General features: G+C 45.9%; 1 non-coding gene across 1 annotated transcript; it reads right to left on the bottom strand.

The window, feature by feature from the left end:
• Nucleotides 1-19,875: 19,875 nt before the first annotated feature.
• On the bottom strand, nt 19,876-20,010 carry LOC114115449 (small nucleolar RNA SNORA70). Its single transcript, XR_003589789.2, has one exon. It is a non-coding gene; the product is annotated as a small nucleolar RNA SNORA70 (small nucleolar RNA).
• Between the last annotated feature and the right edge of the window lie 1,178 nt (nt 20,011-21,188).

Here is a 21,188-nt window from a genome sequence, read left to right as displayed (position 1 = left end):
TCCTAACCCAGGGGTTTCGTTTCCTGCATTGGCAGACGGGTTCTTTCCCACTAGTGCCATCTGGAAGCCCATCAGGGCGTACAGTAGAGCAGAATTTAAAAACCTAGGCAGCAAGGAGAGAAATGCGGACAAGAGGACCTTGTAAAACCATACAATGGAAGAACTTTAATGCTTTTATCAAGCAATTGATTCCTCTAGCCATCAAGCTAGTTGGTGAGTGGCCTGGGGCTAGAGCCACAATCTAGGACCATTCCTTGGCACTAAGTGGCTTCCCTCCAGGGCAGGTCAGCCTGTCTGGGACTCTGCCCAGGTTCACACCCTCAACAACTTGTGCTGTTTTCAGCTAATCCAGCACTTTTGAATTCACAGATTTTCTACTTGTCAAGAAAAATGGAAAAGTCTCACTTGAGATGGACAGAGTATGCTGCCCAGTGTGCTGAGTGCTGAGATACTGGGATGCGACTAAAACCCAGAATCAAGGCTGAAGGGGCTCACCTTCCCCTGAGGAAACCACCCTGTGGTGAAATAGGTGTTGGGAGTCCATCTTCCCTAATGTGCCCATAGAATTTTCTGTTCTTAAATAATCAGCTTGGGAGATCAGAGAGCTTTTCCTTGTAGATGCAAATCTGAGATCTTATGAATGTTTGCCTGGGGAAGTCCTACTGAGGCGTGGGCAGAGCCAGGAAGCTAGATATGGATATGTTATTTTGTTCTGACTGGCACTGAAATCCATCTTCAAGCTGTATATGGAGCCTGTACTGAGGCAACATCCACCCTGAGAAAGGAGGGTGTTATCATAATTCATCCTCCCTGATGGGGTACTTTTTTCCTACTTGGCACAGAGGCTCTTGCATGCTAAGAGCAGCCTTCTTAAAGGGCACAAAGAAAACACACCCCTCAAAGAACCACCTTGTGTTCCTTACATCTGAATTAGGGTTTAAGCTGAGGCTTGGGAGGTAGTCAGGATCCAGGAGGAGGAAAGGTTGGAGATCTGTGCTGAGAGATGGCACTTTATCCAAAAGGTCTATGTGGAGCCACTGAAGGATTTTTAGCAGTGAGGTGACAAGGTCAGAGGTGCATTTTAGCAAGGAAATACTGGCTGCTCAGTTCAGTTGCTCAGTTGTGTCCGACTCTTTGTGACCCCACGGACTGCAGCACGCCAGGCCTCCCTGTCCATCACCAACTTCCGAATTCAGTCAGACTCATGTCCATTGAGTTGGTGATGCCATCCAACCCATCTCACCCACTGTCGTCCCCTTCTCCTCCTGCCTTCAATCTTTCCCAGCCTCAGGGTCTTTTCCAATGAGTCAGTTCTTCGCATCAGGTGGCCAGAGTATTGGAGTTTCAGCTTTAGCATCAGTCCTTCCAATGAACACCCAGGAATGGTCTCCTTTAGGATGGACTGGTTGGATCTCCTTGCAGTCCGGGGACTCTCAAGAGTCTTCTCCAACACAACAATTCAAAAGCATCAATTCTGCGCTCACCTTTCTTTATAGTCCAACTCTCACATCCATGCATGACTACTGGAAAAACCATAGCCTTGACTAGATGGATCTTTGTTGGCAAGGTAATGTCTCTGCTTTTCAATATGCTGTCTAGGTTGGGTATTGCATGTAAAATAGGGTTATGCTGCCACAAGCTAAGGGGCTACCATAAAGTAGGAGACTGAGAGCAGGCCCTTCTCTGATGTCTTCAGAGGGACCACAGGCCAACACCTGCATCTCAGACTTCTGGCCTCTAGACCCCAGAGGTCATACATTTCTGTATAAGCCACTCAGTTTATGGTACTTTCCTACAGCTGTCTTAGAAAACTAACCGTCTGTCTCTTTTATGATTAAATTATATGTTAGTTGGTGTCTGCCTTTAATTAGTGTTATGCCATTAATTAAACCCCTCTAATAAAGAGGAGGTTTATAAAGGGATCAGGTAATCCTTCCTACATGTTACCTTGAACTCTGAAACTACTCATTCCAATTTATTGCCAAACATCTTTTTGGGGTTCCATATTTTATTTGCTGATTAGCCTCAACTACACCAGTCTTAATCAGTGTAAAACGAATAGGAGTTTGCACAAGTCAGTGAATGTTGTTAAATATATATCATGGAAATTGATGTGATCTAGATGAAAGATCCAAACCAAAGTGACATGGAATTCATGGGCCAAATGGTAGAGTCAGAAAGGACTCTGGAGAAAATAATATAACCCCCATCCATGCATACACCATGGTCCAGAGGATTTATGTGACCTGGGGCTAGTGTTTAACAAATTTGTGACAGGGCTAGAAGTTAAGATTTCATCTCCTGACCTGTAGTCAATTATTTCGCCTATACTGCTTGTTCAGTGGTGAATTTCTCTTTGCACTGAATTGGTCTGAGGCCACTCCCAGGTTTTGAATGCAGAAGCTAAAAGTCGAATGACACAAGGCACTCTATCTTGCAGGAGTTCAAGAAAAGAGCTGCTATAAAAATAAATAGTATTGTCTGGGAGAGCAAGCACAAAGTCAGTGCAAAGAGAAAAAAATATTTATTATCAAGTCGGTCTCACTGGCTACTTCTCAGTCTCCTTTGCTAATTGCTTCTTAATTTCAACTTCCCAGGGATCAGGGACTCCTTTATTTATCATTCCTGCAGTGGTGACTTCCTTCAATCCCATTGCTTTAAAATCCTCTGCTACCTGGTAAAATCCCCATTTGCAGGATAAGAATATACATATACATATTCTTTTTCAGACAAGCTATTGAATATAGTTCCCTGTGCTATATAATGGAGAAGGAACTGGCAACCCACTCCAGTATTCTTGTCTGGAGAATCCCAGGGACAGAGGAGCCTGGTGGGCTGCCGTCTACGGGGTCACACAGAGTCGGACACGACTGAAGCAACTTAGCAGCAGCAGCAGCAGTGCTGTATCAGTTCAGTTCAGTTCAGTCGCTCAGTCGTGTCCAACTCTTTGCGACCCATGAATCGCAGCACGCCAGGCCTCCCTGTTCATCACCATCTCCTGGAGTTCACTCAGACTCACGTCCATCAAGTCCGTGGTGCCATCCAGCCATCTCATTCTTGGTCGTCCCCTTCTCCTCCTGCCCCCAATCCCTCCTGGCATCAGAGTCTTTTCCAATGAGTCAACTCTTTGCATGAGGTGGCCAAAGTACTGGAGTTTCGGGACCTATAAATAGTAGGTTCTTGCTGTTTATCTATATTTTATATGTACATAGTGTATGTATCTGTCCATCCCAAATTCCTAATTCATCCGTCACCTTTGACTTCTTAACCTTAAATAAGCTTCCTGTAATATAAACTCTCGGTTCCCCAAACCTGGGTCCACCCTTTACTGTCCCATGGGACTCAGACTTGTACACTCCACCTCCACTCGGATGGCCATGTCCAAAAAATGGAAACAAAAGCACTCCTGATTTTCTCATCAGCGGTAGTCATTGGTGCTAGTCACCAAATACTTCCATGTCTCGAATTCCTAGGCATGTGCTGGGTTGCATTTCCCATCATCTTTGAAGTTAGGCAGAGGCCGGTGGTGGCTTTGTCTGGTGAAATGTGAGGGGAAGTGACATCATTTCCCAGCAGGAGCTTGAGAAACCAGAGTACAGTTCACTAAGCTCCCTTCCCCCCGACCTTACCCTAGGAATTTCTTCCCTCTGGCTCTTCCCAAGTTCTATCCTTTCATAATAAATGGGTGTTTTAGCAAGTAAATATGTCTCTGAGTTCTGTGAGCTGCTCTAGCAAATTAGTCAAACCCAAGGGGGAGGCTGTGGAAAATTTCAAAATATAGCCAATAGGTCAGAAATACACGTTATAGCCCATACTTGTGATTGGCATCTGAAGTAGCGGAGGCGGAAGGTCTTGTAAGGCTGTGCCCTTAGCCTGTGGGATCTAACTCAGAATTCAGTTGAGTTGTAGGAACTCCAGTTAGTGTTGGAGAATTGCTTGGTAAGTGTGGGAAGAACCCCACTCCACATGATGAATTAGTGATCATAACTGTTTCCCCTAAGCACCAAACCCCTCCCCAGTGCTTCCATTCGTTTGTGATAACATGTAGGGAATTTGACTGCAATATGTTATGTGTGTGTTGTGTGTTTAATCGTGTCCAACTCTTTGTGACTCCACGGACTGTAGCCCACCAGGCTCCTCTATCCATGAAATTTCCCAGGCAAGAATACTGAAGTGGGTAGCTATTTCCTTCTCCAGGGGATCTTCCCAACCCAGGGATCGAACCTGCATCTCTTGTGTCTCCTGTATTGGCAGGCAGATTCTTTTACCACTAAGCCATGTGCTAGCTTCTCTGTTAACTCTTGATACAATAAACGTATTTACCTAGAGTGATCTTACACAGTGCAAACCGTTCTTACTCTTACTGAAGTGTTAGAGAAGCCATGGCATAGAGATGTTAGCACCTCGTTTAATGTCACAGAACTGAGTGGCACAACTCGGATTTATCTATGTCAGACTCTAAATTCACGTTCTTAATTGATTGATGATTTTGCTCCATAGATTAAGTTGATTTCAAAGATATAGGAACAATTGATTTGGGCAATTTTAAAAATAAGTCTTCATGCTATCCTATGGGTGAATAAATTCAGACCTTTGCCAGCACAGGATTCAGAGCTCACTGCACAGCAGTGCCCACAGACTATAGATGGATGTCAGTGTTGCCTGGATACCGGTCTGGCAGGGAATGACAGCATTCCCACACGATCCTGGTCCACTCTCATTTCCCTCACTGACCGGCATGAAGATCGAAAAGGTCACAAAACTGATGTGGCATCAACATTCAAAACATTTCTGTTTTGTTGCAATAAGGAATAAAACCTGGGGACTCCCTGGCAGTCCCGTGGTTAGGATTCCAAGCTTCCACTGCTAAGGGCCCTGGTTCAAACCCAGGTCGGGGAACTAAGATCCCACAAGCAGTGGGGTACAGATGAAAAAAGAGAAAAATTATGAATAAAACTAAATCAGATGAAGCTTGACTGCCTGAAGATAGGTTCAAAACTCACTCTTATAAGTGCAAGGAGAGAGAATGTGTCTTACAAAAGCTCAGATAAAGGGCCCCAGGGATTTAAACTGACCTCTCTCTCCACTTCCCTGGTGGCTCAGACGGCAAAGCATCTGTTTACAATGCGGGAGACCCGGGTTCGATCCCTGGGTTGGGAAGATCCCCTGGAGAAGGAAATGGCAATCCACTCCAGGACTATTGCCTGGAAAATCCCATGGACAGAGGAGTGTGGTAGGCTACAGCTCATGGGGTCGCAACGAGTCGGACATGACTGAGTGACTTCACTTTGACTTCACTTCACCCTCTCCACTGGACCCATAGTGTGGCATCACACAGATGGTTTTAGCAGTCATCTCAGTCTCACTTGGAAAAATCCTGGGGCTTCCTTGGTGGTTCAGTGGTCTGGCTTCCAAAGCCTCCAAAGCAGAGGGGGTGGGTTTGATCCCTGGTAGGGGAACAAAGATCCTGCATGCCACATGATTCACTTTGCAGTACACCTGAAGTTAACACAGCATTGTAAATCAAGTATACTCTACTAAAAATTTAAAAATAATAATAATAACATCTAAAAAAAGAGAGAAAAATCCTGCATCTGGGTACAGGACTAGAGGTTTTTGACTATCTGTCCTGCTACACCACATCTGTAGTTTTGTCATCTTATTATTTTGTTATCCCATTGTCTTTGCTTCTGAGGCTTTAAGAGCAACATTGATAAACTCAGGAGCACCAAAAAGGCAGCGATAAGGATAGCGACGTTTCGGGAATCCAAGACATGTGAAACTTTGGCTGGACCCAGAGTAGTTAAGCCAGAAGGGAAAACTTGGTGAGAAATAACCACCATCAGAAGCTTTCAGTCTATTGTGTTACAAGGAATAATTTGGGCCCCCAATTGAAAATCACAAGGTTACAGACTTCAAGTCAATGAAAAGAATTTTCTAATGAACAAATACGTCCTGTGTTCCTAATGGTTTCAGGAGATATTCTCATGGATGGCAATAGAACCATACTCCTGCCTTCAAAGTGCTCACTGACCAGTCAGAGAGACAGCTCACTGGCTTGTTGACCTGCTTAAATGCAAAGCTTTGAAGTTGCTGGAGAAGTCAGCACTGGCCCAGGGCAAGGAGTGATTGATTCTCCCTAGGTGGTCAGGGACACTTCACAGCAGTGATCATTAAGCATAACTTGGAACCACAAGTATGGGTTTTGCAGGGGAATGCCTGCAAGGGAAGGGTTCCCAGGAGAAGCTGGTAAGGGAGTTCAGGATATCATATGAAGATGGGAGGGAGTGTGTGACTGTTACTTGCTCTGTTGCGCCTGACTCTGTGTGACCATCCAGGCTCTTCTGTCCATGGAATTCTCCAGGCAAGAATACTGGAGTGGGTTGCCATTCCCTTCTCCAGGGGATCTTCCCAATCCAAGAATCAAACTTGGATCTCCTGCACTGCAGGCAGATTCTTAACTGTCTGAGCCACTAGGGAAGCCCAAAGATGGGAAGGAGCCAAGCAAGAGTGAAGTCCCAGATTCAGCCAGAGCTCTGGAGCATAAATGACACCTCAGTGTTTGTCCTCTTTGAAGTGAAATTCGTAGTTCCACACCAGTCTGTCACTGGTAATGGGCTTCCCTGATAGACAAGCAAGGGGAGGGGATGAAACTCGGCAGCGTACCAGGAAATACAGAGCATCTCCAGGGTCATGGGTGCTGGGAGGGAGGAGGGAGCCACCAGCAGCAGAGCAGGCAGAAACTGGAGCAAGGTTGTGAGAGACAGTTAAAGGTCTCATGGTTCTGGCAATCTGGTTTCACTCTCAGGGTCCTCTCTCAGAGTCATGCGAAAGTGAAAGTTGCTCAGTTGTGTCCATCTCTTTGCGAGCCCAGGGACTGTAGCCCGCCAGGCTCCTCTGTCCATGGGATTCTCCAGGCAAGAATACTGAAGTGGGTTGCCATGACCTTCTCCGGGGGATCTTCCCACCCGGGGGATCGAAGCCGGGTCTCCTGCATTGTAGGCAGATTCTTTACCATTTGAGTTTCAGGGAAGCCCAGACACATGGAAGGGAGCTAGCCAAAGAATCAGCTGAGTGAAAGTACGAAAGTGATGTGCACTTAGAAAAATAGACTCAGTATTGCTCAACACAAAGGGTGAATACAACAGAAGCCGAAAAGGCAAAAGAGCTAGGGGGTAGACTTTCGTGGCGCCAAGTGAAGAAAATTCCACCTGGATCAGAAGACACAAGAATCTCAAGTAATTCTAAGAAAAAGTACTGCAGTATGTTGATGCGTGATGGAGGCTGATTATGGAAGGCCGTTCAGGATTCCAGGGTGCCTTGAGGGTTTCCTAGGCAGGACTTAATGGATGCATACTTTTGTTCTCTGACAGATTTTCTCAAACTTTCCTGGTTCAGAATTCAAGGTTTAGAATCTCTAGTCTAAATTAAACATCACCAATCTTTTGCCTGAGCAGAACTTTGTGTATCAGCACACTTCTGAATCTGCTATAAAGCTTTAGGGAGGTACCTGACCTGGGTGCCCAGGAGCTGTCACGGATGTACAAAGAAATATGTCATAGGTCTTGGGTACTTGGACGCGTGTCACAGGACATGGCAGGGAGATGGCCATGATTTGGGTGCTGTGATTGGTCAGAATAAACTTTCCAGGAACCAATTTGAGAAGATCCCAGTATCAGTATGCATGTGTGCTAAGTCACATCGGTCATGTCTGACTCTTTGTGACCCTGTGGACCGCAGTTCACAGGCTCCTCTGTCCCTGAGATTCTCTAGGCAAGAATACCGGAGTGGGTTGCCATTTCCTCCTCCAGGGCATCATCCTGACCCAGGGATTGAACCCATGTCTTAAGTTTCGTGCATTGGCAGGTGTGTTCTTCATACTAGTGCCACCTGGGAAGCCCTCATTATGTTTAGCTGGGTACCCAACTGTGCAGGACCAGGCCTAGGGTGAGAGGAGTGGGTGGATAAGGCCCCTTGGGCACACAAGGAGCTTCATGTTCAGGGTCATGGAGGTGCGAGTGAAGTCCTCCTTACACTTTGCACCCTGTGGCCTCACTTCCCTGACCCCAGTTCTGATCATCAGTCACCCCAAAACTGAGTGGTGGTGGCTCATGAGCCTGTGGATCAGAAATCTGGGGTGATCCAAGCTCCGAGGTTCTTCTGCTGGTCCAGGCTGGGCTTGTCCATGTGCCTGCGGTTTGGCTGGCTGATGATGGCTGGAATGTCTAGGACGACTGGACCCTCGCTCTCTGCGGTCTGTCATCCCCTGGCTTGTTCACATGGACGTCTGAAGTTTCCAAAGAAGAGTAAGACAGAGCTTTTAAAGCCTCTGCATGTATCAGCTTTGCTATTGTCCCAACAGTCAAAGCCAATCACAAGTCCATGATGAAAGGGTAGAGAAATTGACTCCATCTCTCGATGGGAAGAACGGCAAAGTCACTTTGCAAAGGTGCATGCATCCAGGGAAAGGGCAATTTTGTTGCCATTTTTCCATTTACCAAAATCTTATGTGCAGAGGAAAGGGACATGGTTTCTCTCCTATAGTCCAAGGGAGCTGTGGAAGTCTTTCAAGCCATGAAGTGATGATCAGATTGAGTGGTAAGAGATGTCTCTGTAGCAGTTGGAAGAAAAAAGGAAGATTGGCAACAGGAGATGGGAGGTACAAAACTGTTGGGTGAAGGTGAAAAACGGTGAAACCTTGTTCCAAGAGAGCAGCAGGGAGGATGGAGGAGAGAGGACTGGATCAGGAATGTTTAACACTTAGAGTAAACAAGAATGGAAGCTGTCACTGGCTGGAGAAGGAAACTGGGATTAGAGACTAAACCCACTTCCGGGTCAGGGTTTCCAGACTCAGTTGGGCTCTCAATGCTTCCTTCTTCCTGTGGTCGGTCCAGCCGTCACTTTAAAAAAAAAATTCTTCTTCATGTTCTTTTCCATTGTGGTTTATCACAGGGTATTGAAGACAGTTCCTTGTGCTCTACTTTGTTATTTATCCATCCTACATATAACAGCTTGCATCTGCTAAACCCAGACTCCCAATCCATCCATCCTTCCCCCACCCCTCAGTCTTCACTTTCAAAACTCCTTCCACCCTCACTCCTATTCACTCTCAGCTGACGATCTTGCCTCCTGATGCACCAAGAAAATTGAGGTCAATGGGGAAGCCCCAATCCAGCTTCCATCTTCCTCTATCTACTCCCCATCCTCCTTTCTAACTTACCTCCATTCACATCCACTGTGACCTTGCCAGGGCTGTCTGAGGACACTCTTTTCCCGTCCATGGTTAAGACCTCTTCCTGTGATTTTCCTCCTGTTTCCTCTGCTCTCCTTGAATCTTGTTTCATCTCCTTTTACAAAAGTTTATCATCCCTGTGGTCCAGTTTGAGTATTATGAGGACAGACATATTAAATGTATTATAATACATGGTGGAGGCACACTTTCAAGATTTCTGTTATGCGTAAAGCCGGCAAAGAGTCAAGCACTTTAAAACCAGTTTGGACATTTTGTACAAATACAGCGTTGAAAGTGTTAGCCACTCAGTTGTGTCCAACTCTTTGGGACCTCACAGACTGTAGCCTGCCACTTTTCCAGGCAAGAATACTGGAGTGGCTAACCATTCCCTTCTCCAGGGCATCTTTCTGACCCAGGGATGGATCGAACTCGGTCCTGCTGCACTGCAGGCAGATGCTTTACCATCTGAGCCACCAGGGAAGCCCTAAGGTGGTCCATAAACGAAGTTCTTTTGTTTCTGGTTCCAACTTCGAAACTGCACTGAAAGAGTTAATTCTCCTCTGAATGTGCACACCCTATATTCCTTCTGGGTAACTCTGGTGGTATTTTACCTGAAACAATAAATTGTCAGTGAGAAGCTCTGGGGCCCAGACGAGATGGAAATACTGGAAGAGGATCAGAGAGTAAGGACAGACGTGACTGAGGGAGTGAGAGGGATTCATTTATGTGGAGACAGGAAAGAAGAGCTAACTAGGCGGTGACTAATGAGATGATAACTGTCTGCAAACACCCCTGTGTATGGAGTGAATGCCAAGAAGTCATTGCTTCCTTCAGCACAAAGATACAATCTGATCAGTTACACGGTAGACAAAAAAAGAAAAACAGAGCGTCCTTAATTACAGTCACGGAAGAAAAAAAAAGAGCAGAGATTAGCACGACATCAAGAAGACTGCTTCCTTTCTCTGAGGACAGCTCGTATTCATTCACTCATTCATTCATTCATCAACAAACTCGAAATACTTAAAGTGCTAGAAAGAGGCCACCTCTTCAGGTTTCCTGGCTCAGAGGTCCCAGCCTCGAACTTTTCCTTCATTTCCTGAGGGGTCTTCCTGAGTCCTCTCCATTCAATGTTCAGCCAAGAAATTATTGCTAAAAAGCCCTGCACCAAGAGCATCTTGATGTATAATTTAACTCATCTCAGGGAAAAATATCCACAGAAGGATCGGCATTGCATTCCAGTTGACTGTTGGTCCTAGAAGCATGCCAGCCTAGAGGGATGAAGGTTCAGCGTGGAGGGAGGTCACCACCACTGTAAAAGCCCACCAAGGGCTGTGTCCCGATCAGCACACTGCTCACAGTACTCCCTGAAACAAATTCTCCCCTTCTTCTATGTGACACTGACTTACCCCTTCAGCCTCCATCTTCATGGGTTGCCAGGGCCAGGGCAAGGCCCATGTCAAAGCAGACGTACTGACAGTATGCCTCTTCTGGGGAAATTCATCATCAGCATCATTGAAGCAAAGGAAACGGCCTTTTCACAATGACCCATTCATTCAGTAAACCCACATGAAGTCAGACATGGTGCAAGGCTTGCTGAAAGCTTAAAGCTGGTCTCACAAAGAATGCCCAAGATACGGACTCATCTTCAAGGAGGTGTCTGAGGGCTTCTTGCACCACCAGATACAGTGGGATAGGAACTGCATTGCACAGTGTTGGTGCCTAAAAACCTGTGAGGAATGATGGTAAGGCAGGGTCATGGGAGTCAGGAAAGAGTTGGAAGTTCAGAAGCTATTTGAGGGAGGAGCCCAGGGAGGCTTAGTTAATTCTGGTTGTTGTTGCTGTTTAGTCGCTCAGTCGTGTCCAACTCTTTTTGACCCCGTGGACTCCTCTGTCCATGGGATGTCCCAGGTAAGAATACTGGAGTGGGTTGCCACTTCCGTTTCCAGGGAATCTTCCTGACCCAGGAATCGAACTCAAGTCTCCTGCATCTCCTACCTTGGCAGGCAGATTCTTTACCACTGAGCCACCTGGGAAGCCCGTTGATTCTGGAGGGATGCGAATTAAAGGTGGAAAATCACTGTATTAGGCCAAGCGCAGGGAAAGTGTGCCTGAGAACCCTGTGCTAGCTCCTGGGGACAGCTCCCAGAGAGGTGAAGGGCCTCCTGAAAGATGGGGCAACCGGCTCCCAGCATCTTGAATGGAATGGGACTGGGAATCATGGATAAAGCACAGACTGATGAACTTTTGGAGTTCTTTGTTTAAAAAAATTAATTGAAGTATAGTTAATTTACCATGCTGTGTTAGTTTTAAGCGTCTCACAAAGTGATTCAGGAATACATATGCATTCTTTTTTTTTTTTTTTAAATCATTTATTTGGCTGTCTCAGTCTTTGCTGTGGCATGGGTATCTCTAGTTGCAGCATGTGGGATCTAGTTCCCTGACCAGAGATTGAACTTGCATCCCCTGCTTTGGGAGTGCCGAGTCTTATCCGCTGGACCACCAGGGAAGTCCCCATATGTATTATTTCCCAGATTCTTTTCCATTAAAGGTTATTACAAGATGCTGAATATAAGGACTTCCCTGGCAGTCTAGTGGTTGGGAGTCTGAGCTCCCAACGCAGGGACCAGATTCCATCCCTGATCAGGGAACCAAGATACCACATGCCGCATGGCATGGCCCCCCAAAAATGCTTGTGCTACATAGTAGGTCTTTGTTATCTATTTTATATCTAGCAGTGTGCAGAATTACCAACTATCAAAAAAGAAAATGAGAATTAGATGTTGAAGGGTCTTTATCCCCATCAAATGGTGGAAGAAGGCAGTGTTAAAAAAGTTGGCTATGAATTAAATTTTTCTAAGCTGCAGAAAGGCTGGAAGCTATTACATTTGAAAGCCTTTATTTCAATAGCGCACAATCACAATTTTGGAGCTTTTTTTCTTTGTGTAGGTTTCATATTCGTTATCCCCTGATTTCTACTTCTAGTTAGATCTGCCAATTCCTTCCGCGTGCGTTGCTGACGACTGTATCACTGGAGAAATGCTGCCACCTTGTGGGCGAAGTGGAAAGATGCACTGAGGGCAAGTAAGACACGGTTTAAACTCTGTGAGGAGGCAAACCGTGAAGCTGGAGGAACTCACCTTTGGCATTTCTGTCTTCCTTTTTGCAGGAAAAGGACATGCACTATTTTGTGATTGCAGTTTGATTAGTTCTGTGTTGTTTTTGTTGTTCAGTCGCTCAGTTGTGTCTGACTCTGCAACCCCATGGACTGCTGCCCATCAGGTTTCCCTGTCCTTCACCAACTCCGGCAGTTTGCTCAGACTCGTGTCCATAGAGTCAGTGATGCCATCCAGCCATCTCATCCTCTGTCGTCCCCTTCTCTTCCTGCCCTCAATCTTTCCCAGCATTGGGGTCTTTTCCAATGAGTCAGTTGTTTGCATCAGGTGGCCCAAGTATTGGAGCTTCAGCTTCAGCATCAGACCTTCCAATGAATATTCAGGGTTGATCTCCTTTAGGATGGACTGGTTTGATCTCCTTGCTGTCCAAGGGACTCTCAAGAGTCTTCTCCAACACCACAGTTTGAAAGCACCAATTCTTCAGCACTCAGCCTTCTTTATGGTCCAACTCTAGTGAATGTGTTAGCTTCACTTTCCTTATCTGTAGACATAATGACATGTATAGAACACAATTATTATTTTCTCCATTTTTTGCCTTCTTTCTTACAAGAGCTTCTTGTCTTTTTCATCTCCAAAACAGAAAAAATGTGCCCTGTTTACATTAATTCACACTAAAGTATGTGTAACTGCTGTGCTGTTTTATAATTATACTGCTGCTAGTTAGCGACTGCATTGTGTCCAACTCTTTGTGACCCCAGGGACTGTAGCCCCCCAGGCTCCTATGTCCTTCGAATTTTCCAGGCAAAAATACTGGAGCAGGTTGTCATTTCCTCCCCCGGGGGATCTTCCTGACCCAGGGATTTAACTCAAGTCTTCTGGCTGGCAGATGGATTCTTTACTACTGAGCCAAGGGGGAAGGAAGCCCTTGCTCTGGATTTTCTGGGAAACATTCTGTTCTCCCAGCAGCCAGCAGGGGGAGGCTGCCGCTTTCTCTGGGAAGGAAGCTGGGCTCCAGCCTGGCAGTTCCTTGGCCCCTTCCCAGTCCACAAATCCTTCTCCCTGCAAGTCTTAGCTTCGCCTTGCTTCAATTTACAGTCTTAAGAACAACGGAATCATAGATGCTTCAGCCTGAGAGGGACCAGCCCTATTTACAAATGTACCTCTCAGAAAACACTTAGAAGGCTTCCTTGAGTTTTATTAAGTGCAGAAGAAAGAGCGCTTAGAGAACGAAGCCATTTCTGTGTCAGCTGTCATTGAAGAGAGGTGAGGAGTGTGTTTAGATGGGATTTCCAAAACGTCTCTGAGAAGTGCTTTGGAAAGTTGAGTCATAGGCGAGGTGGGTGGATAGCGTGGCAGTGTTGCTACCTGCTGTCTGGGTGTTGTGTTATGTTGTGACGCATGGAGGGCATTACCTTCAGGGAGTGGGGACCTGATCTCCGTCATCACCTCGGGTTCCTACTTTGTTTCCGAAAGATATTCGGAATATCTCGAGATGCCCACAGGGGCAGTTTCCCATCGGCCCGTCACTCAGGAGTCCCGCAGGGGAGCCTGCCTCAGATCGTCTCCTTCCAATTAATTACAAATGTAGCTTGCCACTCACTGAATTCCCTCTCTCCGCAGCACTTCCGGCTTCTTGGAAACCTTTTGGTCAGAGGCGGTCCTCTGGCAGGCGGTATGGACAGTTCCTTTTCCATGATGCCAGAGGCGGGGGAAAGGTCCACCGACAGGAGCAGGTGTGGGAAATGTCTGCACACCCCCACATGCTCACCAACACCAGGGACCAGTGCCCGAGGCATTTCCTCTTTTCCAATTCTTTGGGATGTGCTCAGTTGCTTCGACGTGTCTGACTCTTTGCAACCCCATGGACCATAGCCCACCAGGCTTCTCTGTCCATGGATTTCTCCAGACAAGAATATTGGAGTGGGTTGCCATTCCTTATCCAGGGAGTCTTCCCAACTCAGGGATCAAACCTGGGTCTCTTGCATCTTCTGCTTTGGAAGGTGGGGTTTTTGTTTTCTTTTTTTCCACCACTGTGCCACCTGGGAAGCTCACACAGAGGGAGACTCCTTTGGGATAGAATTACTTTAAGTGAGTCTGGACCTTCCAGGCATTGTAGAACCTCTCTGTTTTCTCCTAATGCCTTTGACTGAGTCCCTGATGCTGGTGTGTGGTGTGTTTGGGAATTGCCTGAGCTCTGATAACATTTCCAGAAGCTCTGCCCTCTATTTGCTCTCTTCTGTCTCCTGATGAACCAGGAGGAAGTAAATAATTGCTTACTTCAAAATCACACATTCAGGGAACACTTTAGATGACCATGAAGAGCTTACTTAGGTTCAAGAGTCTTGGTTTTAACCTGAGACCTGCTACCAATGTTTTCTATGGCCTCAGGGAGTTCACTGGGTTTCTGAGTTTTCTCTTTCACCCATTCATATGTAGAATTGTTAAATAGAGCCTATCTTTCTTTTTTGGAAAATATTAGCTGCTTCTTTTAAGAAATGCAGTTCAGATATTTCAAGTGTCTATCACTTGCCTGAAAACACCGTAGTGGACACTGGGGTGTGGTTTAGCACTGGGAGGTGCTAAACCAATAACCAAACCCAAAAACTTGATGATGAGGGTGTTATTCCCATTTTACACATAAGTAAACTGAGGCTTGGAGAAGTTAATTAAATCATACAAGGGCCACCAACCTTGAAACACAAGCCGATTTGATATCAAAGGCTATATCCTTCATCCCATATTTGCTGCAAAAATGATTGAAATATGGTTTCTGTCCCCAAGAGGCTTTCAGTGTAGAATGGGTGACAGCTACAATCCAAGGAGGAGTCTTAAATTCTGCAGAACAGAGCAAAAAAGCACAGGGCTGTGGGAGAACTGTGAAAGCAACTATTACTTAAGCTTATGTTTTCGTCTTTGTTATTCATAGCGTTGTTACCATAGTTACGGCTTAAACCTCTCATAATTGTAAACTAAAAGCCACACAGATGTCTACGGGGATACCCTGACCCTAACTGGTAAATCCATGCCACAAGTGGCATCAAACGCTGGGGTCAGGATATTCAGGGAGTGGCAGGGGTTCCAGCAGCCAAGATGCTTTCTCCCTGGCTCTACCCTGCCTTCCACCCCAGGTCCATGATTTACCCTCTTTGTGGCTCAGTGAGCTCCTCCAGGAACCAGGCCTGATCAGAGCTTGTCCTGCCTCTACTACTTAAGGTTAAGCGAACACCATTCCCCAAATGTGGGAATGAAAGATTTCCAAAGTCCCATGGCAACATTCTGTAAGGAACCAAACACTCCTGCTTGCAGAGGTTAACCCTCAAATCCCCGACATTTATCCTCTGAAGCTCTAGGAGAGAGTTCTTGAGGGATCTGGCCCCATAAAAACAAACCAAGTTACAACTGTGTGACAGACACATTTCACTTATAAAGCTCAACTAAGAGGATTTACATGCTAGACCTGCAGCCCAGTGATGGGTGTTCCCACCAGATCAAAAGCAAAGTCATTTGATTTTTAGATGCTGTCTTCTTGGGATTGGACCCACCAGGTTCCACAGCCCCGGAAGGCTGCTCCAGCTGGAACACCTGGAGCCAGTGCACAGGGATTCAGAAGCACTTGTTCCAGCCTAAGCCTTGCTAAATGTCTTCACGCCACAGAAATGGCGTGAAATCTGGCCTGTTCAAAGGGCAAGGGGCCCCCAGCGTGCATCACATTCTTCCAGGCTTAATCTACTCAACAACCAAAGTGGAAATAGCTTCTGTCCCTACCCCAACTCACGCCCATCATGGCCAACCGAGTGTACAATAGAATCTACTGTTGCTGCAGAGCAGGCTTCAGGGGTGACTGACTCTGCCCTGTGTTCCCCCAGAGAACTTTCCAGAATTTTACTGAGGGCACAATTTGTGGGGACAACTGTTCTTTCCCAAAAAGGAGAATAATCTGAACCTGGGAAAAAGGAGAAGCTTTGAATGACACTGACAGTTTCGTTCATGTTTATCTTTCAATTGCTTCTTTGATTCAGCAGAACCGCTAAGACATTATGGATGTGGTACCATAATGCAGCACAGGTTGTCCTGGGACTTCTGTTACAGCTATGATCTTGTCCCTTCCAGAGGGGGCCAGCCAGAGGGGTGGGCACATAGCATCTTGGGTGCATCTTTCTGTGACTTTATGCCTGGGAGCAGAAAGTGGGGGGAAGGCAGCTTGGGGCTGACTTCACAAGGTGTGGCTGGGTGAGTGCTCCGATTTGGTTCCAGAAAAGGTGGAGGCCTGCCTATGCTTCAGACTTTCTTGGCTCCCTCAGCCAGGCCCCTGGAGGAGGACTTTTCATCTAGGACAGGGATCCGTGACCTGTTAGGACCTGGGCGGCAGGCGGTGAGCCAGTGAATGTTCCTCTGTATTTACAGCCGCTCCCCATCACTCACATTTCTCCCTGAGCTCTGCCTCCTGTCAGATCAGCAGCAGCATTAGATTCTTGTAGAAACCAGAACTCTACTGTGAAATAGGCATCCAAAGGATCTAGGGTGGGTGCCTCTTGTAAGAATCATCCAGAAACCATCCACCCTGTGGAACCATCCATCCCATTCTATGGAAATACTGTCTTCCATGATCTGGTTCCTGGTGTTCGAAAAGGTAATAGACCTCTGATCTAGTGTTCAATAGTTTTTTTCATACTAAATTCATCATTTCAATAACTATTTCTAACAAGAGCCCATTGGCTATCTCACTTGTCTCATTTTTATTTTCTTTTTCTGGTCTCTTTTTCCTTTGGAGGTAGGATGAAAGAGTATTCAAGAAGAGACTTGGACCTGACTATTCTCCCCCAGAAACTCTGATTGAGGAGTAAGCAAGAAAAATGTCATTTAAAATTATTTCAATTATTTTATGCTTTATTAGAAATGGCAAGTTGGATTTACTTTGGGGGCATACTATCCTTTTTTCCTGGGCAAAACTAAAACCAAACAGCAATACTTAATTGGTAGTGTGGTTACATTTTGAAAAGTAGCCATCACTGTTCTTGGAAGAAAAGCTAAATGCAGTGAAGCAACTCTAAAGCGAGAAATGAAATGTTCTGTTGGTAATGCAGTCAGCGAAGGTTACTGTACTAACACTGCCTCTCTTATTTCTCTCTGTGTTGAGAACACGTTGAAGGGAGAGTGTCTGGTGCCCAGCGGGCACTTAATATATGTATGCTGATCGATGGCTTGACTGTGGCTATGACTTTAGAACTTGCGGGGTTTCCTTTGTTCTAGATTGGTGGGTTTCTCATCTTGGACTGCAAGAAGGTGGGCCTTACTTTAAGCAAAAGCCATGTATTTCTGAAGTTCTGTATAACTCGAATTCTTACAAAATAATCAGTTAAAATGCACCAGGGAGAGAACATTTAGAGGACTTCAGTGTGAAATTTCAGTAGTGATTATCTTAGAATGATGAAGGCGTAATACGTAGTCTGTTAGCATTTGTTTTTTAAAGCTGACCGCTTTTTACAATTAGTGAGGATTGCTAACACTGGTAGACTTGAGAGTCTCTTTCTCCTAAACAGTCTGTGTTGGTTTTGTTTGTTACACACGTATCGTTGGAAATGATTATGTGCCTGTGTGCCTGTTAAGTTGCTTCAGCTGTGTCTGACTCTTTGCGACCCTCTGGACTGTAATCCGCCAGGCTCCTCTGTCCATGGGATTCTCCAGGCAAGGATACTGGAGTGGGTTTCCATGCCCCTCTCTGGGAGATCTTCCTGACACAGGAATCGAATCCACACCTTTGAAGTCTCCTGCATTGGCAGGTGGCTTCTTTACCAGTAGAGCCATCGTATCTCACCATATTAATTTCACTGAATATTCCTGCTAGGGTCTCACAGGAAATCTGTTCTGCATGCATACAACTTTTGTTCACTGATGGGAAGGACTCCCTTTTGAGACCCTCCAAAACATTGAGGGGGAAGGTTCTAGAAAGACTGTGAGTTTTGGTTTATTCTGTTTCCAAATAGCTTCTATAAGAATGTAGTGAGAGGCAGAGGGCAAGTGGGTAGAAAACCACTCAGTTCAGGTCAGTTCATTCAATCGCTCAGTTGTGTCTGACTCATTGCGACCCCATGGACTGCAGCACGCCAGGCCTCTGTCCATCACCAACCTCCGGAGTTTACTCAAACTCTTGTCTATCGAGCTGGTGATGCCGTCCAACCATCTCATCCTCTGTCGTTCTCTTCTCCTATTGCTTTCAATCTTTCCCAGCATCAGGATCTTTTCAAATGAGTCAGTTCTTCGCATCAGGTGGCCAAAGTATTGGAGTTTCAGCTTCAGCATCAATCCTTCCATGAATATTAAAGTCTGATTTCCTTTAGGATTGACTGGTTAGATCTCCTAGCTGTCCAAGGGACTCTCAAGAGTCTTCTCCAGCACCACAGTTCAAAAGTATCAGTTCTTCGGTACTCAGCTTTATAGTCCAACTCTCACATCCATATGACTCATATCCATCCATGTGACTTCTGGAAAAACCACAGCTTTAACCAGATGGACCTTTGTTGACAAAGTAATGTCTCTGCTTTTTAATATGCTGTCTAGGTTGGTCACAGTTTTTCTTCCAAGGAGAAAGCATCTTTTAACTTCATGGCTTCAGTCACCATCTGCAGTGATTTTGGAGCCAAGAAAATAAAGTCTGTCACTGCCTCCATTGTTTCTCCATCTATTTGCCACAGTTGGAAAAACAAATCATCCTCCAAAGAAGAGGGGCCAAATAAAGATAAAGCCTCAGGACAACTGAAGTCATCATATACATTTGAAAAAGTGTCTTATGTATGCCTAAAGTATACAAAGTACTACTAGGGAATGCAGCTGGAACTCCAGTACTTTGGCCACCTGACACAAAGAGCAGACTCATTGGAAAAGACTCTGATGCTGGGAAAGGTTGAGGGCATGAGGAGAAGGGGGTGAGATGGTTGGATGGCATCACTGACTCAATGGACATGAGTTTGCGCAAACCCTGGGAGATGGTGAAGGACAGGGGAGCCTGGCATATTTCAGTCCATTGGTTTGCAAAAAGTCAGACATGACCTAGTGACTGAACAACAACAAAATGTACTACAGCGTGGCATCTCAAAATATATATATTTTATAAGAAAGTAGGATTTGTTGGTGGACATGAGTAAGGAGGGGACAGCTCCAAGACTCATGAATGCAGAGCCCGCCATTTGTCCAGAGGGCCGCCATTAGGGTTGTGTATATAATATGTGGCCCCCAGCCATCCCGAATGTGCCACTTTTCTCTCACGTTTTCAAGTTCATCTGCACTAACCTTAGTAAACGCCCACTTCTTGGAGATGTGGATCCAAGATGTGTTGGTGGGGGAACTTGAACTTGGCCCCACAGAGGGTCTCAATCACAGGCTCCTTGTTCTGCATCTCAGTGGGGATGGACATTACGACTTGGCCAATGTGGACCCTGGCCAGCGTGCCCAGGGCTTTCCAGAGGCACTGTTCTTACCTGTCTGGAGCTTAGATTGGGGACAGCATGCCAGTCATGAAAGTCCACTGGAAAGAGTTGTATCCAAGGTCGCTTAGGGCAACCTGTACAAGCAACAGGCTGCATACACTACCGAGGAGGCTGCTGTTTGCAGCCATTGGACACTGGACCCCCATGGGGAATAGAGCACAGTCAGCTTAACCGGCTGCAATGGTGTGCGTGCGTGCATAGTTGCTCAGGCATGTCTGACTCTTTGTGATCCCATGGACTGTAGCCCACCAGACTCCTCTGTCCATGGGATTCTCCAGGCAAGAATACTGGAGTGGGTTGACATTTCCTCCTCCAGGGGATCTTGCTGACCCAGAGATAGAACCTGTGTCTCTTGCGTCTCCTGCATTGGCAGGCGGATTCTTTAACACTGTGCCACCTGGGAAGCCCAGCTGTAGAGGCATCTTTAAAAGAAGAAGACGAAGAGGAGGAGGAGGGGGAAGAAATCCCACAAGCCAAATCAATAAAATTGTTTGGTTACATAGTACTTAGGTTTGACTAAATGCGTTTGTGTTTAAGCACTATTTGTCGTCAAGCACAGAAGGCTCTTCTCATAACCGCTATTGATTTTATGGGTTCAATACCCTGTAGGTCTCCTGTTTCTGGTATCAGGAGCAACTACAAGTGATGTTGGTCCCATGGATCACAATTGTTAAGCTCCTGAGTGAAGTGTGAATTCAGTCCCTTTGTCTGTGGCATAAGGAGTTTCTACTGTGTCTGTCACTTAAAAACATTCAGCTCACAAAAGCTATCGCTAACAAAGGGTCCAACAAGATAGGTGAAAACCTGATTCAATTCCTGAGATCCACATCAACAGGTTTTGGGCTGACAGGTAAATATTGACTAAAGCAGGCCTGAGAGCTGAGAGGAGGCAGATGTGCAGAAGAAAATCCTTTCCTCCTTTCTGGGGGCAAGTCCACCGTGTTTAGTTTTCTTAATGATGAAAGGCTGTTGGAAGTCAGGCATTGCATGGCGGTGGCAACGTGCCCCCTTTCACCTCTGTAACAAACGTAGCTAATTCCGTCACCCACCTGAGGGTATCACAGGAACTCAGGAAAATAGAGAGGAACATCAGGGAGTGTGGTATAGTGGTTATAACATGTTATTACAATGACGAGAGTGGAATAACTGGCCAGAGGTGACTAGAGATATGGATCTGAGTAAATATCTTTTCCTATTTGATTAAAAAAAGTTTTATTGGAGTATAATTGCTTTACAATGTTGAGTTAGTTTCTGCTGTATAGCAAAGTGAATCGGCTATAGAGATAACATCAATAACCTCAGATATGCAGATGACACCACCCTTACGGAAGAAACTGAACAGGAAGTGAAGAGTCTCTT

This window comes from Ovis aries, chromosome 6 (genome assembly GCF_016772045.2).
Source record: "Ovis aries strain OAR_USU_Benz2616 breed Rambouillet chromosome 6, ARS-UI_Ramb_v3.0, whole genome shotgun sequence".
Lineage (NCBI taxonomy): Eukaryota > Metazoa > Chordata > Mammalia > Artiodactyla > Bovidae > Ovis > Ovis aries.
Note: the sequence above shows the minus strand (reverse complement) of the source record. Positions and strands in the feature narration are given on the sequence as shown.